General features: G+C 42.1%; 1 protein-coding gene across 1 annotated transcript in view; it reads right to left on the minus strand.

Annotated features, from left to right (window-relative positions):
* Window positions 1-26,124, minus strand: part of LOC141154738 (phosphatidylcholine:ceramide cholinephosphotransferase 2-like) — a 67,794-nt gene extending 41,670 nt beyond the window's left edge. Inside the window, exon 1 of the mRNA XM_073641118.1 lies at window positions 25,901-26,124. The gene's annotated coding sequence lies outside the window, so the exon portion shown is untranslated. The remainder of the gene's footprint in view (window positions 1-25,900) is intronic.
* Window positions 26,125-27,027: the final 903 nt, after the last annotated feature.

Consider the following 27,027-nt stretch of genomic DNA (forward strand, 5'->3'; position numbering starts at 1 on the left):
GAAGACCTAACATTAGGAGCCTGTGTAATCTTGTTGATGGTAAAGATGTTACCTCTATCATTCTTGGAGGGTAGATGGTAAAGTATATTTCTGCTCCTACCGTCACCATGTCCAGTATCTTCCTGTCTGAAGATATCAGCTGCCATTAAGGAAGCATGTAATTCTGCCTCCTACCTTCTTGGCGTCATTGTCTGTTCTGCCTAGAACCTTGAAAGATATTCCTTCCTCTTCCCCATTTTGGGTAACTCCAGCGACCAGTTTTACCCTTGCCTCTGTACTGAAATGTTTGCTGCTGTTGTTGTTGAGGGGGGAGAAATGGTCTCTTCCTGAAACTTGTTGGGTTCTTTGGCTCTGGCAGAGACTTCTTCTTGTCGGATACTTTCTCCAACAACTCGTCTAGGACCGCCCCAAACATATACTCTCCTTTAAATGGAATGGAACAAAGCTTAGATTTTGATGCGTTGTCCCACTCCACATCTTCAACCACAGGGCTCTTCTCGTAGAATTCGATAAAGCTGCCGATCTTGCCGCAATCTTGACCGACTCCTCTGAGGCATCAGCTAGGAATCCAGTGGCCTTCTTCAGCAAAGGAAGAGATACTAGGAGGTCTTCTCTAGGAGTACCTTTCCAGAGATGTTCCTCTAGTTGTTGGAGCCAGAGGAACATGGAACGAGCTACACAAGTTGAAGCAACATTAGTCTTCAGTGAAGCTGTCGATGTTTCCCATGCCTTCCTTAGCAGACTGTCCATCTTCCTATCCACAGGATCTTTGAGCTGTGACGAGTCTTCAAAGAGAAGAGTTGTTTTCTTCGCAACCCTTGCCATCTGTACATCAACCTTCGGGACTTCCATCCAAAGCTTAGCCGCCTTTTCATCTAGAGGGAATCTATCCTTCATTTCTCCTGCCATACTAAGCCTTTTCTCAGGTGACTCCCATTCATCCAAAATAAGACTCCGAATGTTGTCATGCACAGGGAACACTAACTTCTTTTTGGATTTCAGACCCCCAAACATTTCATCCTGAACTGTACGGGTTTCCTTCTCCTCTTCCACCTGCATCGTGTCTCTCACATGCGACAACAGTTTCTCCATATTCTCGGACGAAAAGTAATATTTCCTATCTTCCTCCTGATCTTCACTTAGGACCCCTTCTTCCGGTTCCTCCATAGACTCTAATTCTGAATCAGAGGTCTCCTTAACCGTATATTTTCTCCTTTTGGGGGGAGATGGACCTTCAGCTCTGGCTTGTGAAAAGGAGCCTAGGAAAGATTGTATTTCCTGCCGAACCATTCCCTTGACTTCTTCCATAAGAACGTTGTCAGTGCATTTCCGGCATAGGGGTTTCTTATGCCCTGAAGCAAGCTTTTTTCCACAGATGGCACATTTGCGAATGATAGTGCTTTCTCCCACTCTCTGTGCAGGATCCTTGTCTCCCTAAATTAAAAATAAAAGAGGGAGATTTTAAAATATATTTAGGATCCTGCTCAAAAGAGAGTGGGGAATAACTTAGGTCCTAGTACTTACTGGGGCCGGGTTAGCGCTGGGCTCTGCAGACGCAGGCTTTGGAACAGCACCCTCCATAGTAGCAGAATATTCTGTCCTACCTTAATGGAGTCTTCTCATCTGGGTCTTTTGTAGGGGAGACCGAGATCCAGCGCCAAATTTTCACCTATCCGGTGAAGGATCCTCATTTTCGGGGCAAACCGTGGCTTCTCCATTTGAATTTTCCGCCGTGGCCCCCATGCGTTCCACGGTGGAACGCACCGGAAGTGACGCCCCGCAGGCCGAAAGCCTGACTTCCAGCACATCCTGCATGCACGCCGGAACGCCGCCATGGAGGACAGAGGAGACTCGGGCCGGGGAGCTAGGGGAGGCCCCCAGCCCCCAAGACCCTACTCGGCTTTACCCGCAGGCGAGTGAGGGGGTCCTGCTCTCAAGGAGACACGGGAGCTGCCAGGGAAGGAAGGCCGGAGGCGATCGCTCCCTGCAGCCCGGCAGGTAAACTTAATAGGGCCCTGCTTGCCGGCCGCAGGCACCCCAGATAACCGCTTCATCCCATAGGGACAGGAAAACACTGGGGATTGTAGCGGGGAGGGGCTATTTAACCTCTTGTTTTCCTGTCCCTAATTAGGATGGGGAGGCTACCTTCAGGTGTGCTGTCATGGAGGGGATTGGAGAAAGTACAATTTAAAATGCAAGGAAGTACAATTTACAATGCAATGTAGTACAATTTACAATGCAATGTATTATATCCCCAAACTCTGCACACACAATAGAACAAATCCAATAAAACACTACAACTGTCTCATTTAGCAGTAGTAGAATGGGTACCGGGATGCCACACAGGAGTCTGATGGACAGGACTGGTCACATTCTCCTCCACCAGAAGTCACTTTGAGAACAGAGTAATGTAGACTGAAGAAACCCACTAAAACATGTCTTTTTTTTCTTTATAATGATGTGTAAACCAAGCTTTAGAATGACATAGCATTAGGATAGGAGGAGCAGTGTTTGATAACTAGGCAAAATAATGTTACTATACAAAATGAGGGGCTTTTTATAGAAGGCAATGATTTGTGGCCAGTAGAAACCTGGCCAGCGATGCAACAACAAATGACAAATCGTTTGTTTTTGATGATGTGTTTAATGATGATGTAATAAATTTTATTGGAGGAACAGCTCATCATGTTAGTATATTGGCCACGCCTATTGTACACCTATGCAATAATGTAATACTATAGGAGTGCTGGCCTCGTCCATACATTTTTTTCCATCGTGCATTAGGGGTTGTGGCTGCCCCATGAGAAGACAACCCATTTGCATCAAACTATTAATTAAAGCTAAACCTGAACCTATCCCTCCCCCAGGACATATGAGGCCTTTAGGCACAGAGAGAGGTGAATCAGGAGGGCTAGGGTCCATCCTTGAGGTACACCTTGTCGCTGGTGTGTGCAAGAGTGTGCAAGGCAGTCATCAAAGCAAAAGGTGGCTACTTTGAAGAACCTAGAATATAAGACATATTTTCAGTTGTTTCACACTTTTTTGTTAAGTATATAATTCCACATGTGTTAATTCATAGTTTTGATGCCTTCAGTGTGAATGTACAATTTTCATAATCATGAAAATACAGAAAAATCTTTAAATGAGTTGTGTCCAAACTTTTGGTCTGTACTGTATATTTGTATGCCCTTCCAATTTATATATTTTATTACACTATGGGTTATTATCTATTATCCATGAGTGAGGCTACAATGTTAGTTTCTTATATATTATTTACTAGGTGTCCCCGCCTTTTAACTTATCTGTGATGTCTCATTATTATTATGTGTGTCATTTTTGTTTTGTTGTTTTATATATTTAATAAAATTTATTTGTTTTACTACACTTTGGCTTGCATTTCTATTAGCAGAGTTTCATATAATGTAAAGAAAACAAGATTGCAATGATTTTGAAATCTCTTATAGCCATATTTTCAGAACAGAACAAAGAACACAGATCTGAAGCCAAGAGATGAAATCACGTGAATCCTATATTGACTGTCAGCCTTGTGCGCATGCATTTCTGCAGAATCTCTGAATCTTTTGATATTATGTACTTTAGATGGTGGAATAGTCAATGTCTTTCCAATTTTACGCTGAGGAACATTTTTTGAAATTGTTGAAAAAAAATATGGCAATAAGATTGCCAAATCATTGCATTCTTGTTTTCTTTACATTTTATGCAGCATCCCAACTTTTTTGGAAGTGGGTTTGCACTTTAGACATTTGCCTGACATTACAAAGCTTGACAACAGAGACATAGTCTATTTAGGGTATACAAAAAAGGTGTAGCAATAGCAGACTTAATCCTAGTTGTTTTTTTCATTGATATGTTGATGAGCTATATTCCCTTATGTAACTGTACAGAATAGCTACTCTCACATGTAGCACATACAATCCTGCTACAAACACCACCTCAGACCTGTTTTTCCATAATGCGCTAGATAAACCTTTATTTAATTAGGTATAATTTCATGGTGACTATAACAACCAAATCCAGAGCTAGGATGCTACTCCCTAATGTCTGCTTCTAGCCCAGGTCAGTCTCATAGGAAAAAGACTGGCATCCTTGTCTTATTACAGGAAAAATCACTGTATTGTCTTGATGCTTACTTTCCCCTGATCGGGACTTGAGAAAAAAGAAGTCCCATATATTTACTATACATCCTGTTCAGAGAATAAAATGTGTGTCGAAGTATTTGACACCTTGGAGGAGTGGTAGATAATATATCAGAGTTCAGGGAATACTCCAAGTACAGGCAAAAATCAGAATGATCAGCATTTTGCCAATAAAGAGGACCTTTAATTAGATTTTTTAAATTGAAACTGCATATCCTTCCCAGTTAACACTGCTCTACTGATTCTGGAACAGTTTTTCTTTTTCTTCTGCCCCTCTCTATTCCAAAGTTACTCCTCTACCAATAAAAATGCAATTTTTCCCTACAACCAACTGGGTGTATACCACATAACTTCTTTGTGGGTATTTGCTTTTTCTACTCTAAGGGATCATGCAAATGGCCGTATTTTGAGTCTGAGCTCAGTAGGATCACACTCAGACCAATGTTATTCTATGGGGACGTGCACGTTTGGATGGGGTGCGTAACAGAGCAGGCCGGGATAGCAGGCTGGTAAACAATCCAAAAAGACCTTTATTGGGACTGGGAGAAAAGAACACCAAACACAGATGATTGCTTAGAGTCTGCAATGCGGCCTCAACAAAAGGAACTAATCTGGGGGCACCACCTGGTAATCCGACGCCAAGGAAAATGTAACAACAGTCCTTAGTCTAGTTCCTCAAATCCAGCAGGGTGGGCAAGACATCACAATCCCAAGTGGCTGATGATTCCCAATCTCTAATAGCCCATACACTTACACCAGGACCTGGCCACAGCAACAGATCCTCGCCCTTCGCAAAACACAGCACCAACTACCAAACCAAACATGAGGCTTATTGTTCTACCTCTCTTAGGATCAGCCCCTGGTTGGGCTGAGGCACTCACACCCACCTCCTTAAAGAGGTGGTCCACTACAATCCAGGGGGTCACGTGATCGGCACTGAGGGAGCAGAGATAGCACCGCTCACAGGCATATATGAAAAAAGAATGTATTTGAAAAAATAATGTATTTAAAAAACACTTATTTCAATGGTTTAAATTGATGTGCACAATATAGATTTTAGGGGACCTCCTCTAAGCTTTTGCTGCAGGTAGCTCAAAGTATGAAAAAGGTTCCAGAAGCCCAGTGTCTGGCCTGTCTACAGGGTTGTGTATTAGGGAAGCCCGCTGTAGAGAGGAACAAAGACACACATGCCCCCATGAGATGCAGGACAGGAAATACTAATATAGGCATGATTACAGTATGGTCCCTAAAAACAGGCTGGGGGCGACACACTGTAACAGGTCCGCTTTTTTCCTGTCTAAAAAAAAAATAAAATAAAAATTGCAGTATGCATGATTTGCATCAGATATTTGAATCATACTCACCCATGAAAGTCAATGCGTCTGTGGAAAAAGAAAAAGAAAGAAAATCGGACCGCACTAGGATGACATCCAATTGTGGTCCGATTTTCACGGCAGAATGGAGACTTTTTTTCTCATCTAAGAAACTCACTCTGATCAGAGTGTAATTAGAGAAAATACTTTTGTGTGACCCCAGCTTAACTCTAACCGATCAAACCACTGCCACCCCCACAGAAGTTCTGTGGTACAAGCCCATTTGGTTGATGGGAAAACAAGCATCCCTATTACCATGGAGAATAACTTTTGAATGGAAGGGGCACTATAAAAAAATTGCAAACTGTTTCAGTATCTGTGGATGCACCAACAATAGAAGAAGGTACTCAGTTTTAACAAAAAAAAAAAAAAAAATCCATTGAAGAGCCTTCTTTATGGCTGTCTTGATACGTTGTAGTCGCATTGCGCATTTTCCAAAATTGCAGAAGAAATGTTGCGCTTCTATTGAGATTGTGGCAAAAAATGCAAATTGAAAATGCAGCCTAATGGTTTACAAAATCATTCAGCTTTCTAGATGGCCACTGTCTAAGCGTCAATACCAAGAAGATTTGAGATTCTTCTTTCATCTTCTGACATTAATAGGTGAGATTCAGGTACTGCGAGCCCTTTTCTTTTGAATTATTAAGAAGGCGTCTGTCACACTCCTTAGGAGAGAATACCTTTTCTTTTCTTTTTGATCGAGTTTTCCTGATAAAAAGGTATGAGGTGTAGGCTTTATAGAGCATTAAAACGATATGAGTAACAGAAGGATATATTTACCGTAAATCAAACTGCTCGTAATAATAAAGGTAAATATAATTATTTAGGGTAATGTAAATATTACTTTTGTAATATACATAAGTCACCAGATACAGGTCACCTACTTATACAGTGGATTCCTATTCCTAGGGGGTTAGAGAAAATGGACCGGGGACAATCATCTATTTTCCTTTAAACAAAGGGGTTGTGTTGGTGAGACAATCCCTTTAAGGTCTCATTCCGTCTGTTTTTTAGGTGCATGCTCTATCCATTTTTTTCACGGATAAAACATATACCCCTAATCTATGGGGCTGTTCACATGTCTTGTGTTTTTTTGCCGACATGTCCATTTTTCATCCGAGTCACAGATCAAAATTACCCACAGTCAATTCAATTATGTTTGCTGATCTGTGTGTTCCTTTAATAGCCTGTTTTCGTGTTACATATGCACACAGAACAATCAGTAATAGATTGTTCTCGGCAACACATGTCCTATGTACACAGAATGATGTGCTGATGCAAAAACGATGATTTTAAGCTTATTAAATAATTTCACCCTACGAACAGTGTTATGCTTGCTTGTCAGATGATTGGTATACGGTTTCCATTGCCTGATTTTAGGGAAACAAGTGATAATATAACAATAAAAATTACAGCTTGTGACACAAAAAACAAGCCTACACGGGTTCGTCAAAGGAAAATTGAGCCAAGATCTAAATCTCCGGCGGCCATTTTCCTGAAGCACACAGCCGAGAAATCAACGGGCAAAGCAGAGACTCTGCTTCTGCCTCACTGCCGACATCTTGTTGAAGCTCAGGGCCCGCAGGCTCGCACCGCTGGGACAACCCCTCCTCCCAGCCCGGGGTCCGCAGCATCGCCCCACTCCTGCCGCCAACGGCCTCCTGAAGCAGCGACCCTGCCTACAGTGAGCCAGCTCCACCGCCCAACCCCCCTGGTAAGCTACATTCGGACTATAAGACGCACCCCCATTTTCCTCCCAAATTTGGGGGGGGAAATTGCGTCTTATAGTTTGAAAAATACGGTATATGTTTGGTATCACATTAATTAGACTGACCAGAAGAATCATGTTGACAGGTATTTTTTACCGCACAATGAATGCTGTAAAAACAAAATGCAAACAGAAAAGCATTTTTTTCATAATTTCATCACAATTGGATTTTTTTCCCAGTTTCCCAGTACTTTAGCTTATAAAATGAATGGAGTTAATCAAAGCTACCACAAAAAACAAGCCCCAATATGGCTGTGTTGATGCAAAACTATACATTCCCTGAAGGTGTTCAGGTATATTTACACTGAACAAGCGTTCCTAGAATTGATCCTTTCACAATAATTGTGCAGTCTAAATAGGTGGCCGATCCCTGAAAGAACAAGCAAAATGCTTGCCATTTGGTTGAAATGATCTTTAATGCAGCACAAAAGAACATCGTTCTCGGCAGCACATTATACTGTGTAAACAGGACCTGCGCTGCAGAGAACAATGGCAGTCTATGTGCACTGAACTTTCTATTACAGATTGATCAGTGCGCATCTGATAAGGTCTGCTTCTGCAATCAGGTTATTAAATGACCAAAGTAGCAGCTGATCTTAGGTCACTTACTGCTGCCCGACAACAGACAAGGTTTCATGTTTTGCCACTTCAACCCACATAATGGTGATTTTTATCACATGGATATTTATTTGGCCTGGTCGTGGGGCAGGAGATTACATGATTCTAGGGAAAAAGAAAAAAAAAAAAAAAAAAAAAAGATATGACACAATAAGCCAGCTGTTGGCCAAGAGTCGTCTAATCTACGTATTAGAAGCTGCGGGTGGAGTTATATTTACTTACTCTTATTGAAATCAAGATTTTAGTCTTCTAGTTTTTACTTGGTCATGAATTCTACCGTACATATTATAAAGACATAGCTGTATCCCACTCCAGAAAAAAAATAATATATCCTTTTCACATGGAACTCATAAAACCGTTTGCCATAAGGGACCTTCTTCAGAAGCCACACAATACGTACCGTAAGTTGTGAGGTGGTTGAGACGTTATGTCATGTGAAAGCCTCAAAGAAAGATTTACGGGGGTTTTTTTGTGACACTTTTATTGGAAAAACTAAGTCTTCAGGACTTTTTGTCTTATCAGAGCAGATGGTATATACCAGTGTTTCCCAAACCCCATCCTCACAGCCCCCCACAGGTCATGTTTTCAGGATTTCCATAGTGCTGCACAGTTAAAAGAATTACTGATGCCTTGATGATACTTCCACCACCTGGCCAATGCTAAGAAAATCCTGAAAACATGAGCTGATGGGGTCCGTGAGGACTGGAGTATGGGAAACACTGGTATATACAGTCATGGCTGAAGGTGTTGGCACCCTTGAAATTGTTCCAGAAAATGAAGTATTTCTCTAAGAAAATTATTGCAATTACACGTTTTGTTATACACAGTTTTATTTCCTTTGTGTGTACTGGAACAGCACAAAAAAAAAAAAAAAAAAAATTGAAAAAAAAGGCATTGGACTTAATTTTACAAAAACAAACAAAAATGAGCTGGACAAAATTGTTGGCACCTTTCCAAAAATATCAACAATCTCAGGGTTACAAGTCCATCTCCAGAGATCTTGATGTGCCTTTGTCCATGGTGTGCAGCATAATCAAGACGTTTACAACTCATGGCATTGTAGCTACTCTCCCTGGATGTGGATGACATAGAAGAATTGATAAAAGGTTGCAATGCAGGATAGTCTGGATGGTTGATAAGCAGCCCCAATCAAGTTCCAAAGAAATTCAGGTTGTCCTGCAGGCTCAGGATGCATCAGCGTCAGCGTGATCAGTCGACATTTGAATGAAATGAAACGCTAAGGCGGGAGACCCAGGAGGAACCCACTGCTGACACACAGACATAAAAAAGCTAGACTGCAGTTTGCCATAATCTACAGAGGTTTTAAAATTGCTGTTGGTAGAAGGCACCCTTCAAATATGAGAGACCAGAAGCAGTTTGCAAAAGAAGAGTGGTCCAAAACTTTAGCTCAGGGGTATAAGAAGCTTGTTGATGGTTATAGGAAGCGATTTTTTTATTATTTATTCATGTAGCACCATTGATTCCATGGTGCTGTACATAAGAAGGGGTTACATACCAAATACAGATATCACTTACAGTAAATGAACTAACAATGATAGACTGGTACAGGGGGAAGAGGACCCTGCCCTTGTGGGCTTACATTCTACAGGATGGGGAAGGAGACAGTAGGTGGGGGGTTGCAGCAGCTCTGGTGGTGGGGAGGAGGCAGCGTGGTCATTGCAGGTTGTAAGCTTTCTTGAAGAGATGGGTTTTCAGGTTCCATCTGAAGAATCCGAATGTGACGGATGGTTGGACGTATTGAGGCACAGAATTCCAGAGGATGGGGGATATTCGGGAGAAGTCTTGGAGGCTATTGGATGAGGAACGAATAAGTGTGGAGGAGAGAAGGAGGTCTTGGGAGTTGGGGGTTGTGTGAAATTATGTCCAATTTGACTTTTTTTCTCAGTTTTTTTTGTGTTGTTTCAATACACACAAACATGTGAATATCAAAACGTGTAACTGCAATCATTTTCTGGGAGAAATACTTCATTTTCTGGAACAATTTCAAGGGTGCCAACACTTTTGGCCATGACTGTAGAACAAGAGCAGTCAATTGACTATAATAGCACTTTCTTAGCTACATATTTGTCATTGGCCATAGCATGAGACACGTCAAACCACATTCATGTAACGTGAACACGTATCATTGCCAGAAATTGTCACAGGTAGAGTAAATATTAAACTCCTTCCTTTAGAATGAGAGACCGAAGTTGACCTTTCTCAGGTCCTTATCAGTCTCTGTTCGCCTTCATCAGTTTCGATACAATTTGATGTGACTAATGTCACTACATGTGAATAAAGCTATTCATGTCCAACCAATGGAACGACTATGTCATCAGCAAACAATTCACGTCTTTGGATCCTGTAACTATAACAATGCAGAACGTATGCCCTCTCCTCCACGTCAAATCAAGTCAAACACGTTTACTCAAAGAAACTCATGTCTTTATTACTATATATTGATTTTCCATTCAGCATATTACATGAAACCCCTATATTGGTCGCAATGTTGGTTGTCACCCACCCAAGAAATATACATCGGTAAATGAAGCAAAGAAGCTACAAAGCATTCTCTCTCCCTTGGAATAGTGAAACTTTGGACAAGGCCACCTTATTTGTCATTCCCACAATCCCTGACTTATTACTCATTCTGCCATGTAGCAGACAAAATCCAACTTATATTACTTTACAACTTAGATTAGCAATGACATATGGAATGTAAGGTGTGCTCACGCGGCAGCTACTCATAAGTGCTTTTAATAACCTCTAGGCAGGATCAGCAAGCAAAGAATACAGCAGATAATAGCCTAGATGAGAGCAGGGATGAATCACTGGCCAAAAATTAACCACCTATTGGTATTTCCCCATAGACATAAATGAACCGAAAGAAACATTTTTTTCCAGCACATCTGACAGAAGCTAGATCAGACCAAGACCCAAGGAATTTGAGGACCAAATCAACACCTTGAACTGTATCATGTTCCTTAACCACTTCGCACCAGAGCCTGTTTTTGCCTTCGTGACCGGGCCAATTTTTTCAATTCTGACCACTGTCACTTTATGAGGTAATAGCTCTGGAACGCTTCAACGGATCCCCCTGATTCTGAGACTGTTTTTTCGTGACATATTGTACTTCATGATAGTGGTAAAATTTCTTCGATATCACTTGCGTTTATTTGTGAAAAAAATCGGAAATTTGGCGAAACTTTTGAAAATTTTGCAATTTTCAAACTTTGACTTTTCATGCCCTTAAATCAGAGAGATATGTCACACAAAATAGTTAATAAATAACATTTCCCACATGTCTACTTTACATCAGCACAATTTTGGAACCAAATTTTTTTTTTTGTTAGGGAGCTATAAGGGTTAAAAGTTGACCAGTGATTTCTCATTTTTCCAACAAAATTTACAAAAACATTTTTTTTTTAGGGACCACATCATATTTGAAGTCACTTTGAGGGGTCTTTATGACAGAAAATACCCAAAAGTGACACCATTCTAAAAACTGCACCCCTCAAGGTGCTCAAAACCACATTCAAGAACTTTATTAACCCTTCAGGTGCTTCACAGGAATTTTTGGAATGTGGAAGAAAAAAATTAACATTTAACTTTTTTCACAAAAATGTTACTTTAGACCCAATTTATTTTATTTTCGCAGGGGTAACAGGAAAAAATGGACCCCAAAATTTTTTGTGCAATTTCTCTTGAGCGCGCTGACACCCCATATGTGAGGGAAAACCACTGCTTGGGCGCACTGCAGGGTTCGGAAGGGAAGGAGCGCCATTAGACTTTTTGAATGTAAAATTTGTTTGAATAATTAGCAGACGCCATGTTCCGTTTGGAGAGCCCCTGATGTGCCTAAACAGTGGAAACCCCCCACAAGTGACACCATTTTGGAAACTAGACCCCTTAGGGAACTTATCTAGATGTGTGGTGAGCACCTTGAACCCCAAGGTGCTTCACAGAAGTTTATAATATTGAGCTGTAAAAATAAAATTTTCACATTTTTCCCACAAAAACGTTTTTTCATCCCTTAATTTTGCATTATCATAAGGGTAATAGGATAAATTGCACCATGAAATTTGTTTTGCAATTTCTCCTGAACACGCCGATACCCCATATGTGGAGGCAAACCACTGTTTGGGCGCACGGCAGGGTTTGAAAGGGAAGGAGCGCCATTTGACTTTTTGAATGTAAAATTTGTTTGAATAATTAGCAGATGCCATGTCGCATTTGGGGAGCCCCTAATGTGCCTAAACAGTGGAAACCCCCCACAAGTGCCACCATTTTGGAAACTAGACCCCTTAGGGAACTTATCTAGATGTGTGGCGAGCACCTTGCACCCCCAGCTGCTTCACAGAAGTTTATAATATTGAGCCATAAAAATAACATTTTCACATTTTTCCCACAAAAAATGTTTTTCATTCCCTAATTTTGCATTATCATAAGGATAACAGGATAAATTACACCATGAAATTTGTTGTGCAATTTCTCCTGAGTACGCCGATACCCCATATGTGGGGGAAAACCACTGCTTTGGTGTACGGCAGGGTTCGGAAGAGAAAGGAGCGCTATGCTGGCTGGAATAGGTTGCAGACACCATGTCACATTTGAAGAGTCGCTGACATGCCGAAACAGCAGAAACCCCCACAAGTGACCCCATTTTGTAAACTACACCTCTCAAGGAATTCATCTAGGGAAGTAGTGAGTATTTTTTTTAATTTATACCATTGGGCAGTGAAAAAAGCATAATTATATTTTTACCACAAAAAAATGTTTTACCCTCAGATTTTACATTTTCACACAGGGCAATGGGTAAAAATGGTGCCGAAATGTGTCACACAATTTCTTCTAAAAGTGGCAATACCCCATATGTGGCTGTATCGTACCGCTCAGCCATACGGCGAGATCTGGGGGGGACGGAGCGCTATTTGACAATTGGAGAACAAATTATTGTAGAATAGGCATTTGGATTTGGGAGCACAAAATTTTCTGAATTTCTTTTGGGGGGCAAGGGCCATTTCGCTTTTCTAGAGCCTTTCTGCTACCAGTAACTTGGAAGTCCCTTATATTTTTAACAGATGACGGACCTGAGTGGGGACTAGCTTTTTTTTGAGGACTGAGTTGAAGCTTTTATTGGGAACATTTTACGTAACATTTATCCGGCACTCTAGGCTGAGCACTTACATCGGGGTTTCCATCTAAATTTCCAAGTGATGTAATTCAGATGAAACCCCTGCGGGATCCATTCACTGTAATGAGGCAGCAGAGTTACTCTGGACTCCATCTGGCCTCTGTTTAGCGGTGTCCTTTTTTTCTGAAGTGCACAAAACTGTGGCCAACTGCACTTTTATGCATGCCTAAAACAAATGACACCGTGGGATCACAGGCTAGACGGCGTCCACAGTGGCCTATATCTGCCTCATTACAGGGAATTTTCCGTCATGTGTTCCGTCTGAATCACGTATTTCAGAGATTTACACGGAAACTCTGGTGTAAGTGCTCAGCGCAGAGCGCAGGATAAATGTGGGCAGAGCCTTACTGCGATCTTTGGGAGACATAATAAACAAGTCAGTAGCAGGTGAAGAGTTGGTTTTATTTATTTTTTACGCCGTTCCCCGTGCAGTATAAGTGATGAGATTACTTTATTCTTCGGGTCGGTGCGATTACAGAGATACCAGATTTATATCGGGTTTTTATGACTGACAGCTGTCACACACTAAGACGCTTTTTTTTGCAAAATCTAGTTTTTGCATTGCCATATTTTGAGAGCTATAATTTTTCCATATTTCGGCCGACAGAGTCATGTGACGGCTTGTTTTTTGCGGGACGAGTTGACATTTTTATTGGTACCATTTTTGGGTACGTGACATTTTTTGATCGCTTTCTATTCCGTTTTTTGGGAGGTAAAATTAACAAAAACCAACAATTCAGGAATTGTTTTTTGAGGTTTTTTTTTATGCCGTTCTGCGTGTTGTAAAAGTGATAAGGCAGCGTTATTCTTCGGGTCAGTACGTTTACAGCGATACTACACTTACTGTATATTTTTTTTATGTTTTGGCGCTTTTACACAATAAAACAATTTTCTAGAAAAAATATTTTTTTTGCATTGCTTTATTTTGAGCGCTATAACTTTTTTATTTTTCGGCTGATGGAGCTCTATGGCGGCTTTTTTTTGTGGAACAAGATGACGTTTTCAGCGGTATCATTTTTATTTCCATTTTGCTTTTTGATCGCATTTTTTTCCACTTTTTGTTTGGCGATATGATGAAAAAGCATATTTTTTTGCTCCGTTTTTTATTTATTTTTATTACGGTGTGCATAGAAGGAGTTAATTAGTGTGACAGTTTTATAGATCGGGTTGTTTCGGACGCGGCGATACCAAATATGTGTACTTTTTTTGGTTTTGCATAAATATACGGATTTATTGGTTTAATATTTTATTTATTTTTATTTATTTTGTGATTTTTTTTAACAGTTTAAAAACATTTTTTTTTTACATTTTTACTTAGTCCCTGTATGGGACATTAATTTTTATTTTTCTGATCACTGATCTCATGTAATGTAATAGACATGTATTACATTACATGAGATCTTTGCTGACTGTTTCACAGTCAGTGTGTCCTGCCAGGCTTCAGCTGCAGGCTGAGCCAGGCAGGACACCATATATGGCAGATCTGGAGGCGGTCATGTGACCTCCAGCTGCCATAGCAACGCCAGGTCCTGGAAGGTATAAGGTGGCCGTCGGAGAGGTAAGTGGACGACCCCCTCTCCTCCTGCTGTCTTCTATATGCCGCGATCACTATAGATCGCGGCATATAGAAGACAGCAAAGGGTTAACATCACTGGGACCTGATCCAATCAGGTCCCGATGATGTTCCCTGTCAGAGCTAACGCTCTGCACCGGAATCGCAGCCCTTGCAGGACCCTGGGGGTCCTGAGCGCTGCGAGACCACCCACCGTTTTTAAACGTTGGCGCTGCACAGAGCCCAGCAAGCGCCGACGTTTATCTACAGTGGGCCGTCGCGAAGTGGTTAAAAGGATTCTCAGCACAGAATGACTGTTCAAACCAAGTACAGGCGCTTGGTGCTTCATGGCAGAGCCATTCATTTATATACACCTTCCCACCAGCTTGGTTTCCAACTATCTCCACCCTTCCCTGGCTCTATGAAGCCAGAGCTGTCACTCAAAGAAGAAGGGGGTGGAGATACATGGAAAACAAGCAGGTGGGAAGGTGTATATAAATGATTGGCTGCTCCATGAAGCACCAAGCGGCAGGACTTGGTTTGATCAGTCATTTTGGGCTGACAGAATCCCTTTAACTCATTCCAGAACATTTTTTATTAGTGTGGTCGGACACATTATCCTAATAAAAAAAAAAAATATTATTAGAAAATGTGTTGGCCATGAAGGAGGTGTCCTTGGTTCACAATGATGTTACAGTATGTGGTACATGTCAAAAGTACATCCACACAAACGCAAGGTTTTACATCAGAACATTGTCCAGAGCACTACACTACGTCCACCGGCTTATCTGTCTCCCACAATGCATCCTGGCGAAACACACACACCAGCCATCCACATGGTGTAAAAGAAGACATGATTCATGAGACCAGACCTTTTTCCATTGCTTTATGGTCGTCCATTTGGTGATGGAAAGGTGCCATCATAGCTCTGACTGGTCTGTGGCTACATAGACTGATATATAGACAGCTGTGGTGCAGTGAGATGTTCTAACACCTTTCTATTATAGCTAGGATCCCATTTCCTTCAGTTTGTTCTAGAGTTGATTTTCTGTGGAATCTGAATTGACAGCTTAGCCTTCACTGCATCAATGAGCCTAGAAGAACTGACCCTGTCGCTGGTTCTCCAGTAATCCTTCTTTGGACCACTCCTGGTGGGTACTAAAACACAGAATAGCAGGAACACCCCACAGAACCTTTCAATACATTTCTGGGGTACCGAGGTATATTACTGTTTGCATGTTCCTTGCACTGAACAGCTGATTGAGTCGAGGACCCAACAATCTGATCATCACAAACTAGAAATGTAATGTTAATTCAATTTGGAAAAATCACTATGTAAAAGCACGATTGTGACTTTCACATGTGGTACAATAATGTCATTTTTGAATAGAAGCTCTATGAACATCTTCACCAGTGGAACTATTGTAACATGGTAATACAGAAACTTTCAGGAGTTACATCTTTGAAAACATTATTACACAACTAACAAAAAAGCCTTTAAATACAATTCTTCCTGTAATACAAACTAAAGTATGAAAACACTGTATTGTGTATTCTTATTAGCAGTCTGAGGTTTTCCAGGAAAACTATGGTTTATTTTCTTTATGAGGACCCTTCCTAATTCTAAAACTGACTCTAGCTATGTTCTATATCACATATCCAAGATACTATCCTATTATTTAGCATCATACGTCAGTGTTTTGACATCCATCAGGATCTGCTTGGAGCCACAATGGGGTCTACCTCAGTTAGTTACACAGGGGAACTCCCTGTACAGTAAATTACTTGCAAAGTACACAGCATGTGGCCGACCAGTTCAGCTTTGATCTCCAGAATAAACCGCAGGTCTCCAACATTTCTTCTGACAAACACCCAGAGCACCAATGTAATTCTATACAAATATCAGCCAGAGTTTAGTGTTGGGAGGTAAAGACACTTCAGCTACTCATTGTAGTGATGACAGACCCTCATCTCTAAGTGAGGGTATGCCACCACATTAGAGGACAACCACAATTACAGGTCTACAAGAAAACATATCTCCTCTACAATACAGACTGCAGAATATGATGATGTAAATATACGTGCTGTATACTATATTTCCTGACTGTCTGACCATAAAAGACAAGTGACTAGCAGTGTGGACAAGAATAGACTTCAAAGAGAAGCAAAACTGTCATCCAAACTTGTCCTTCCACATATAAATCAGTTTATGATAGACGCAACAATTTACACATTGGTAATAAGCTGCAACAAGGATCCATGATACAGATAATAGTGCAAAAATGCTCTCAGGTCTTTGAGCAATAGTGCTGCAAAAAAAAAATAGAGCCTCTTTAGTGTCATCTCAGATATCTGGCTGTGCCAAAGCTAATTTAATAAGAATATCTGTCACCATATCAATTTAGTCTGTGTCCACATTGCAATAGTGAAACTGGCATAAATGGCATTTGAATTCTGCCAATTACAGTGGCATGTAAAAGTTTGGGCACCCCTAGTCAAAATTACTGTTAGGCTATGTGCCCACGATGCAGAAATGAAGCAGAAAATTTCTGCAGCATTTCTGCATCTCCCTGGCAGATTGTGCATGCGTTTTTCCTGCAGAATACATGCGGATTCACATGCGTTAACGCATGCAGACTGACAAGCACTTTCCAGGTGATAGCATCACTTGGAAAGTGCTTGACAACTAGGTCACACTATATAAATCCATGCAAAAGGCATGGATTTATACAGTGTGACCGTAAAAATAAAAAAATAAAGCTATACTTACCGATCCCCCGCCGCGTGTGCTGTCGCGCTACTTCCTGGTTCCTTCCCGGCTTGCCGGTATCTCGCGAGACAGCCTGCGGTCACATGACCGCGACGTCATCTCAGGTCCTGGAAGGAGAAGCGCTGCCGGCAAGCAGAGAGAAGCCGCCGGACAGGTGAATATAAACTTTATTTATTATTTTATTCTTTTTTTTACAGGTACAATGGTACCCAGGTCTGGATGAGAGTCTTCTATCCTCCAGAACTGGGTACCATCCGCACATAGAGACGCATAAAATCCGCTTGTACAAATGTACAGACACGGATTCTATGCGTCTCAATGCAAGTCAATGGCGGCGCTTCCGCAAAATTAATGAACATGCTGCGGATTTATTTGCGCTGCAGAAACGCTGCGGAAAAATCCGCAGCATGTGCATTGACATTGCGGAATGCCATTGGGGACCATGGGGTGCGGATTACCATGCGTTTTTGATGCATTTCCACTGCGGAAATTCCGCAGCATAAACGCATGAAAAACGCATCGTGTGCACGCAGCCTTATTGTGAAGTTAAGCAAGTTGAAGATGAAATGATCTCTAAATGGCCTAAAGTTAAAGATGACACATTTCCATTGCTTTGAAAGAAAAAAAAAGAAAAAATAATATAAATATACACACACTTTAAAAATTACAAAATGAGAATGGCCAATGCAAAAGTTTGTACACCCTTTGAGATTTGTGTGCTTAGATAACTTTGAACAATGTTTCAGACCTTAATTAACAGGTTACGGCTATGGTTTGTTCACTATCATCGTTAGGTAAGGCCAGCTGATGCAAATTTCCCAGCTTTATAAAAACCCAGCCTCCTCTAACCTAGTGCCAAATACAGCAGCCATGGGTTCTTCTAAGCAGCTGCCTAGCACTCTGAAAATGAAAATGGTGGAGGCCCACAAAGCATGAGAAGGCTATCAGAAGATGGCAAAGCGTTTTCAAGTTGCCCTTTCCTCAGTTTGAAATGTAATTAAGAAATGGCAAATCAGAACCCCCGATTGACTGCAAAAGACCTTCAGAAAGATTTAGCAGACTCTGGATTTGTGGTACATTGTTTTACTGTTCACAGACACCTGCACAAATATGGCCTTCATGAAAGAGTCATCAGAAGAAAACCTGTTCTGCGTCCTCTGAATGAATTAATTTTATAGAAATAGACTCAACATTATAAGGGAAATTATTAAAAAAAAACTTTTATTGTCTACAAATACTCAATAAGGGAAAATTGTAAGCAATCTAAAAGAAGCTAATTACATCTATGGCATCTTTCCATAAAGGAAAAACCACAAAACGCTTAAGGTTATGTTTATTATACTCAATTCTATCATCTAGTAGAGGAAAAGTGTATGCAGTCATATCATATGGCTGAATGGTCCTATGGAGAGCCCACTTAGCTTGTATAAAGTCTATATTACTATAACATCTTAAAATGTTTCTAAACATTTTGCTTCGGAAGAACAATATTATCTATAATATTTATATTTCCATCTGTGTGCTCCACGTCTATTAATGCATGTCTATAACAAATACAAAAGCAAATTTGTACCCAAGGTTTTGCCACCTGATCTGAGAGCAGCTTAATGAAGAGACAGAGACCTTGATTCCAGCGATGTTTCACGTATTGGGCTGTTTGCTGTAGTTTTGATAATCTTCTGCTGATAGTTTATCTTTGTATCTTTGGAGGACCAGTAAACTTGCTGCGAGGTAGTCCTCCATATTCATGAGCTCTGCATAACCCAGCCCCCACTACTGATTGGCAGCATTCTGTCTATGCACAGTGTACATAGAAATCTGACAATCAGTGGTGTGGGTGAAGTTATACAGAGCTCAGACGTCAGATAATTGGTAGATGAGCAGCTGACAAAATAGGGATTTTATCAAAGCTGCAGCAAAATTCCTAGTAAGTGATACATATCACTGGAATCAGGGTCTCTGCCCCTACATCATGCTTTCAGATAGGGTAGCAAAAACCTGGTGACAGATTCTCTTTAAGGTGGATTTACATGCGGCAAATTTTGTTGCAGAAATGTTTACTTAACATATACTTGCAAAAATCTATGTGCGCGCAGTCACATGCCAAAATAAGAGGCAAAAACCGCAGCATCATAAATGTGATGAAAAATGCACTAAAAAATTCAATTGCATATAAATATGGAAAGCCAAATTGACCTCTGCTCCCTTGCACTCAGGAAAGGCAGGGTCCCAAATCCCCAACAAATCTTAGCGATATGGCAAATCTTTAGGTGGTAATAACCATGGACTCAAGTTGTGGGAATGGTATTTTGTGCACCTGCCTGTAATTTCTAGGGGCATTATGACAGGTGCCCTTTAAAATCAGCTCTACTGCTAAAGCTGGGCAACACATTTCTTATTCCACGATCAGGCACATTGATCAAAATCCTAAAAATAAGTGCTGAAAGGGAGACAGATATTGACAGAATGACTTCACACAGAAAGTACAGCACAAACAGAGTGTCTAAAAATATCAGCCAAGAGCAGCAAACACTGGAGAAATGCCTGCACTCATTTTATAGAGTACCATTCACACTATACTCACTGCAGAAAAACTCAGTGACCACCAAGCAAACAGCAATGTAGAAATGCTTACAATACTGGTATACAAGGCATTGGCAAGGAAGGGCAACTCCACCACCTGCAAACCGTATCCAACTGGGTCACACCAGCTCACTGGTCCAGCAAAGGCCCGAACCATACAACATGGCTTTTATAGACTCAACACCCTGGGAACACACACGTGTGTGTGTGTGTGTGTGTGTGTGTGTGTGTGTGTGTGTGTGTGTGTGTGTGTGTGTGTGTATGTATGTATGTGTATATATATATATATATATATATATATATATATATATATATATATATATATATATATATACACATACAGTCCAGACCAAAAGTTTGGACACACCTTCTCATTTAAAGATTTTTCTGTATTTTCATGACTATGAAAATTGTACATTCACACTGAAGGCATCAAAACTATGAATTAACACATGTGGAATTATATACTTAACAAAAAAGTGTGAAACAACTGAAAATATGTCTTATATTCTAGGTTCTTCAAAGTAGCCACCTTTTGCTTTGATGACTGCTTTGCACACTCTTGGCATTCTCTTGATGAGCTTCAAGAGGTAGTCACCGGAAATGGTCTTCCAACAATCTTGAAGGAGTTCCCAGAGATGCTTAGCACTTGTTGGCCCTTTTGCCTTCACTCTGTGGTCCAGCTCACCCCAAACCATCTCAATTGGGTTCAGGTCTGGTGACTGTGGAGGCCAGGTCATCTGGCGTAGCACCCCATCACTCTCCTTCTTGGTCAAATAGCCCTTACACAGCCTGGAGGTGTGTTTGTGGTCATTGTCCTGTTGAAAAATAAATGATGGTCCAACTATACGCAAACCGGATGGAATAGCATGCCGCTGCAAGATGCTGTCGTAGCCATGCTGGTTCAGTATGCCTTCAATTTTGAATAAATCCCCAACAGTGTCACCAGCAAAGCACCCCCACACTATCACACCTCCTCCTCCATGCTTCACGGTGGGAACCAGACATGTAGAGTCCATCCGTTCACCTTTTCTGCATCGCACAAAGACACGGTGGTTGGAACCAAAGATCTCAAATTTGGACTCATCAGACCAAAGCACAGATTTCCACTGGTCTAATGTCCATTCCTTGTGTTCTTTAGCCCAAACAAGTCTCTTCTGCTTGTTGCCTGTCCTTAGCAGTGGTTTCCTAGCAGCTATTTTACCATGAAGGCCTGCTGCACAAAGTCTCCTCTTAACAGTTGTTGAAGAGATGTGTCTGCTGCTAGAACTCTGTTTGGCATTGACCTGGTCTGTAATCTGAGCTGCTGTTAACCTGCAATTTCTGAGGCTGGTGACTCGGATAAACTTATCCTCAGAAGCAGAGGTGACTCTTGGTCTTCCTTTCCTGGGGCGGTCCTCATGTGAGCCAGTTTCTTTGTAGCGCTTGATGGTTTTTGCAACTGCACTTGGAGACACTTTCAAAGTTTTCCCAATTTTTCGCACTGACTGACATTCATTTCTTAAAGGAATGATGGCCACTCGTTTTTCTTTACTTAGAATTTGTATTATGGCAAGAAAAAAGCAGCTAAGTAAAGAAAAACGAGTGGCCATCATTACTTTAAGAAATGAAGGTCAGTCAGTGTGAAAAATTGGGAAAACTTTGAAAGTGTCCCCAAGTGCTACAAAGAAACTGGCTCACATGAGGACTGCCCCAGGAAAGGAAGACCAAGAGTCACCACTGCTTCTGAGGATAAGTTTATCCGAGTCACCAGCCTCAGAAATATATATTTTTTTTTTATATAAATTTACTTTTAGCGTAAAAGGATGTTTCCACTTGCAGAAATATTCCGTTGACTTGAAACAAGAATCAGCAATCCACCAGAGCAGATTAGTATATTAGAAAGTTTGATACTTTTACATATCGGGTCAACTAAACACTATTTCTACAACTCTAAAACCCTTTAATGTTTAGGATTTCCAAAGTGAACCCTATAACTTCCCTAATGCCTGGAAGATCACAAGCTGTTTTATGGCAGACTGTGTCCAAAAAATAAAAAAAATATTCAATGGACACTAAATTAATTTTTAATTATTTTTGGGGCACTTTGAAGTAGGAGCAGGCTGATGGGAACTACTGCTCCCATCGAGCTGCTCCTGCTCTCACTGCAGCACGGGGGCCAGACATAGGCCGATGGGAGTAGTAGTCTCACATCATCCTATGTCTGGCTGCAAAGCCTGACCCACACATAGCGCACACACACTTACCACACTGATGAGCCGGGGCACATTCAGCTGCATCCTCTCATACCATCCCAGATGAGCAGCAGCCATGATCCAGGGAGTCGGGAATCTTCTGGGATTCTCTTCTTCCTGGATTATGGGATGCTCATGGGATCGTGTTCACGCCCACTGAGGTCACTTCCGATTTGCTGCAGTTTTGTGGGACAAAATCGCAGCAAATGCGCATCAGATCTGCAAGTATTTTTACATACTTGCGGATTTGATGCGGCTCAATAGACCTCAATGGGAACGAATTTGCAGCGATATCGCGCAAGAATTTGTTTTGCTGCGATTTTGACCGCAATGATAATCCGGTGTGGAAATTTCCGCATCATGTACACAGCACACGCGGATTATCATTGCTAAGCATGGCAGACCTTCTACCAAGTGGTTTTAATGTGTTTCAGCGGCGATTTAAACGCCGCGGAAACGCATTAAAACGCATCGTGTGCACTCAGCCTGACCCTTCTCATACACACAATAAAAACCATCCAGTAGACCATCATAGAGAAAAAAAAAATAGGTCACAACCAAAGGTGCCCATGTGGTCAGTGGAACATCTATTTCTGCAGATCTCCAATATACATGCACGCTCAGTTTGGCCAAGCATGCATGTGTTCTTAATGAGAAGAGTGAATTAAGCCGCTGCCAGACAAAGGATCAGTTATGTAGTAATCCAACATGCTTGATCCTTTTCCACCGGACATCTTTTATGGGGTAGAAGCAGGACACATCCTCTCCATACATACATATCAGATCAGGGATGTCAAACTCAAAACACACAGAGGGCCAAAATGAAAAACTTGGGACAAAAGTCACGGGCCAACCAGTATTATGGGCCCCACATAGTCCTCCATACAGAATAATGGGCCCCACATAGTCCTCCATACAGAATAATGGGCCCCACATAGTCCTCCATACAGAATAATGGGGTTCTGGTGTCGTGGGCCAAATAAAACCACTCTGCGTATGTATTAGATCAGAGGTCCCCAACCGCCGGTCCGCGGACCAGGACCGGGCCGTTGGGGTTTTTCAGCCGGTCCGCGGCGCCGCTGACAGCAGAGAACATTATGCAGGACGGGGTAGGGCGTCGGGCGGGTCTTAGTGACGCGGCCCTCCTGCACAGCATGGTGTGTTCCTGACGGGGTGGGGCGGCAGGCTCTCCTCACTGACACGCCCCCGGCAGAACATGTTGTTATGTGGGGCGTGCTGGGGCAGCAGACTGGCTTCAGTGACGCGGCTCCCGGTACCAGTGTTCAGTGTGTAGCGCTGCTAAGCAGCAGCGCTGTATACACTGACGCTCAATGTACAATGCTGCTACTTAGCAGCGCTGTACACCGAGGTCCCGCCAGCATCCTCCCCATACAGCTCCACCCCTCCATAACCCCACCCCCATATGACCAAAGCCCCGCCCCCACCCCCACCGGGCCATGGAAAACTGGTCTTGCTTAAAGCCGGTCCCTGGTGCAAAAAAGGTTGGGGACCTCTGTATTAGATGGATGGTAGCCCCTTTCCGCCTCACAAATCTTCACCTTAAATGGTAACATGAAAATGAAGTCAGGTGGAAAGAATGACATTATGTAACCGCAGTAAAACCAGAGGTATTCAGAGCACACACCTATCCAGCGAGGCATATGTGTGGGGAGAGGGAGGGCAAGTTCTCCTGGCCACTGATGGGCATGGAAAGTACATAACTCCGCTGTCAGATATGTCACGTCCCATGTGATTTCCTTTGTGTACCTGCTCTTGAAAAAGTCTACAGACCCCAGTGCACAACAATTTTTTACTTGACAACTTCAATGTATATAGTATCCCCTAAAGTGAAATCCATTAAAGAAGTGCAGCTTATATTAAAGGGGCACCGATTTTATTTCAATAAAAGGGTAATAATTACATAAATGAAAAGTTATACACTTTTCCAACATAATTTATGTTTCAAGCCCTCGCCATTTTTAAGATCACCTGTTTCGGTCAGTGAATGAGAACACTTATTTGTAGGCCACATGCACACGTTCAGTATTTTACCTCAGTATTTGTAAGCTCAAATCAGGAGTGGGTGATAAGTACAGAAGTGGTGACGTGTTTCTATTATACTTTTCCTCTGATTGTTCCTCTCCTGGTTTTGGCTTACAAATACTGAAGTAAAATACTGACCACATACTGAACGTGTGACCGTGACTTTCCTTTATTTACCTAGTGAGAGTTGTATCCAGTCTATACTCCTACATATTTCCTACACAGATACATATAGCAAACGATTTTTAGCCTCTAGACATAAACTAGAATATTCCTATTCATTGACAGCAAACAGATCTTGAAGGGGTAAAGAATCAAAGTAACAAAACATTTCAGCATTTTAAAGGGGCTTCCCAGCCTGCCCTCCTCTGCTGGTTTGTGATGACATGCTGCCCAGACACATGGCCAAAGCTGCTGATTACGAGCTATGCCTGACCCCTGCGGCATGTTGTTATGCTGTAAGCACCTGCTAGGTTGGGTTTTTTCTTTTTTTTAAATATATATATATACCTACAAAATCCCTTTAAGTCTTATTCCTATGAACCCTTTAAAGTTGCATACATATCAGATTCTTAAAAAAAAAAGAAGAGGTACTGTCACCAGCTACCCCCAAGATGTCAATACCGTACACTAATACCTTAGACAGGAGTATTTAAAAGTCCTTTACATGTGACTACAGCTAGTAAAGGGAGAATTTCCAGCAAAAATATCTGTATTGTGGGATTGTTAGTTAAGCAATTACCTAACTTCAAACTGAAGCTTCTTGTATAATTATTACACAGAGCTATAGGGAGAATACTGTAACTATGTGCATAGCCACTGTGATAGTGCGATACTCCCAGCCAAGCACCGCCACACACCGGGGCTGGACACTGTACACACTACATACTGCACTTTGCACTGCAGGGAAGATCACAGTGGATATTATGCATTGTCTTGAAATGATCCCGACAGCTTCACTTATCGCCTGGTCTGACCTTCCATTGTTGGTCACTTTCAGCTAATTATTACTTTGTATGGATTATAGTACAATTCTTCTAGTTTGGCACAGCACTGCAAAATAATTTGGAAGCTCAAAAGGAGCAGAAATATGAGCAGAGAAAAAGAAGACTCCTGTGATTGGACTTTTCCTAAAATCTGCTCCAATCTTTATAGCGAATATAGTTTTTATGGCTGCCCCATGAAGGACATGGCAGGAGGAGAGAAGAACACACCTGCCTTGTGCCACCCAGGAGGTGAGCTCTTCATCAGTTACAGGGCAGAGGAAAGAGTGGCCAATGCCATGTAGTCCTGATGAGATAGTGACAACTACCATATTGCAGGTGTGCAGGGAGACCATATAGCAAAACCACATGGCACAACATGCAACAGGTCAGTGACTGTGCAATGTGCCAACTAATGGCATGGTAGCAGCCTTCACTTGTGGCTCATGGGATGCAGAGTATGTAGGTGTTGTATGGAGAGTGGCATCCTAGATACAGAGACAGATAGAATAAAATACAGATATTCTGACGAGGTTGGTTCACAGATGGCTATGAAAGAAGACAGACTGCTTGATGAATGTACGCTCAGGACTGTACAGAGCCCCTTCTAGAAGTTGGCACCTACCCGGCTTCTCCTCCTCTCACTGGTAAACTTGGCGGCCGGCAGCACTTTCCTGGCGGGGCTGGTGTGCAGGCAGTGCCGGCGGGCAGACACTCCGCTCCCGGGCGCAGCAGTGCAGCTCTCTGTGCGCTCCCAGCCGTCTTCATGATCCTGCCCGACCCCTTTTCCCTGTGTCTCCAACCTCAGCGCTCTCCTCCTCCTCCTCCTCCACCACCTGACATCACAGTCCGCTCCCTCCGCTCAGACTCACCCGCCCACTCCATAACCAAACCCTGACTCAGGGCCATGCTGCTGTCAGGCGGTAGGGCAGGACCAGTGCCGGGACCAGTGCCAGGACCAGTGCCAGGACCAGTGCCCCCAGGCTCGGTGATGCTGATCCATACATGGTGGGCACATCCATCACTCGCTGCAGTCATTGGATGCTTTTCGTCTTACGATCTGATCTGCAACGTGTGAACATAGACCTAAGTAGTTTTCAAACTACAGAGAGAGAACTTTGTCCTGTATGAATGGCAACCAGGATTTCCAATTACCACCAGAGTTGTTTTGTGTACATTTTCACACATTTTGCAAAAATCAATGTGAACAATCCCTAACACAAGCACATTCTTATAGCTCTATTAGGACAGGTGCAGAAGATAGTATTTTCGGCCCAAGTGCCACAAGAAACGTCAAAACATTGGATCACACTGGGACCAATGTTAGCCTATGAAGAAGTGTACATGTCCGATTTTTTGCTGCATGCCCGAGTTGGACCTGATATTTGGGTTGCACTCGGCCATGCAAGTTAGTGAGTGCGTGGAAACCATCGGACTGCACTCCGATGACAGAATAGGGAAGATGGAGACATTTTTTTCTCCTTCTTCTCATCCGAGAGAATCGGATCGCACTATGCTCACACTCTGATCAGCATTTGATCAGAGTGTAATTTGTACAATCGACCCGATTGTTTCGGATGAGAGAATCTACGGCCGTCTGCCCCTTATGGCCACGGCCCCACTATCAGTATTCGGTCAGTATTCGGTCAGTATTTTTTCTCAGAAGTGGGAGCCAAAAGCAGGAGTGGGTGATAAATGCAGAATTGTTGCACTTGTTTCTATTATATTCTCTGATTGTTCCTAACCTGGTTT

The sequence above is a fragment of the Phyllobates terribilis genome, unplaced genomic scaffold, assembly GCF_046119375.1.
Source record: "Phyllobates terribilis strain yellow unplaced genomic scaffold, ASM4611937v1 Scaffold_1__5_contigs__length_1240528914, whole genome shotgun sequence".
NCBI classification, from domain to species: Eukaryota; Metazoa; Chordata; class Amphibia; order Anura; family Dendrobatidae; genus Phyllobates; species Phyllobates terribilis.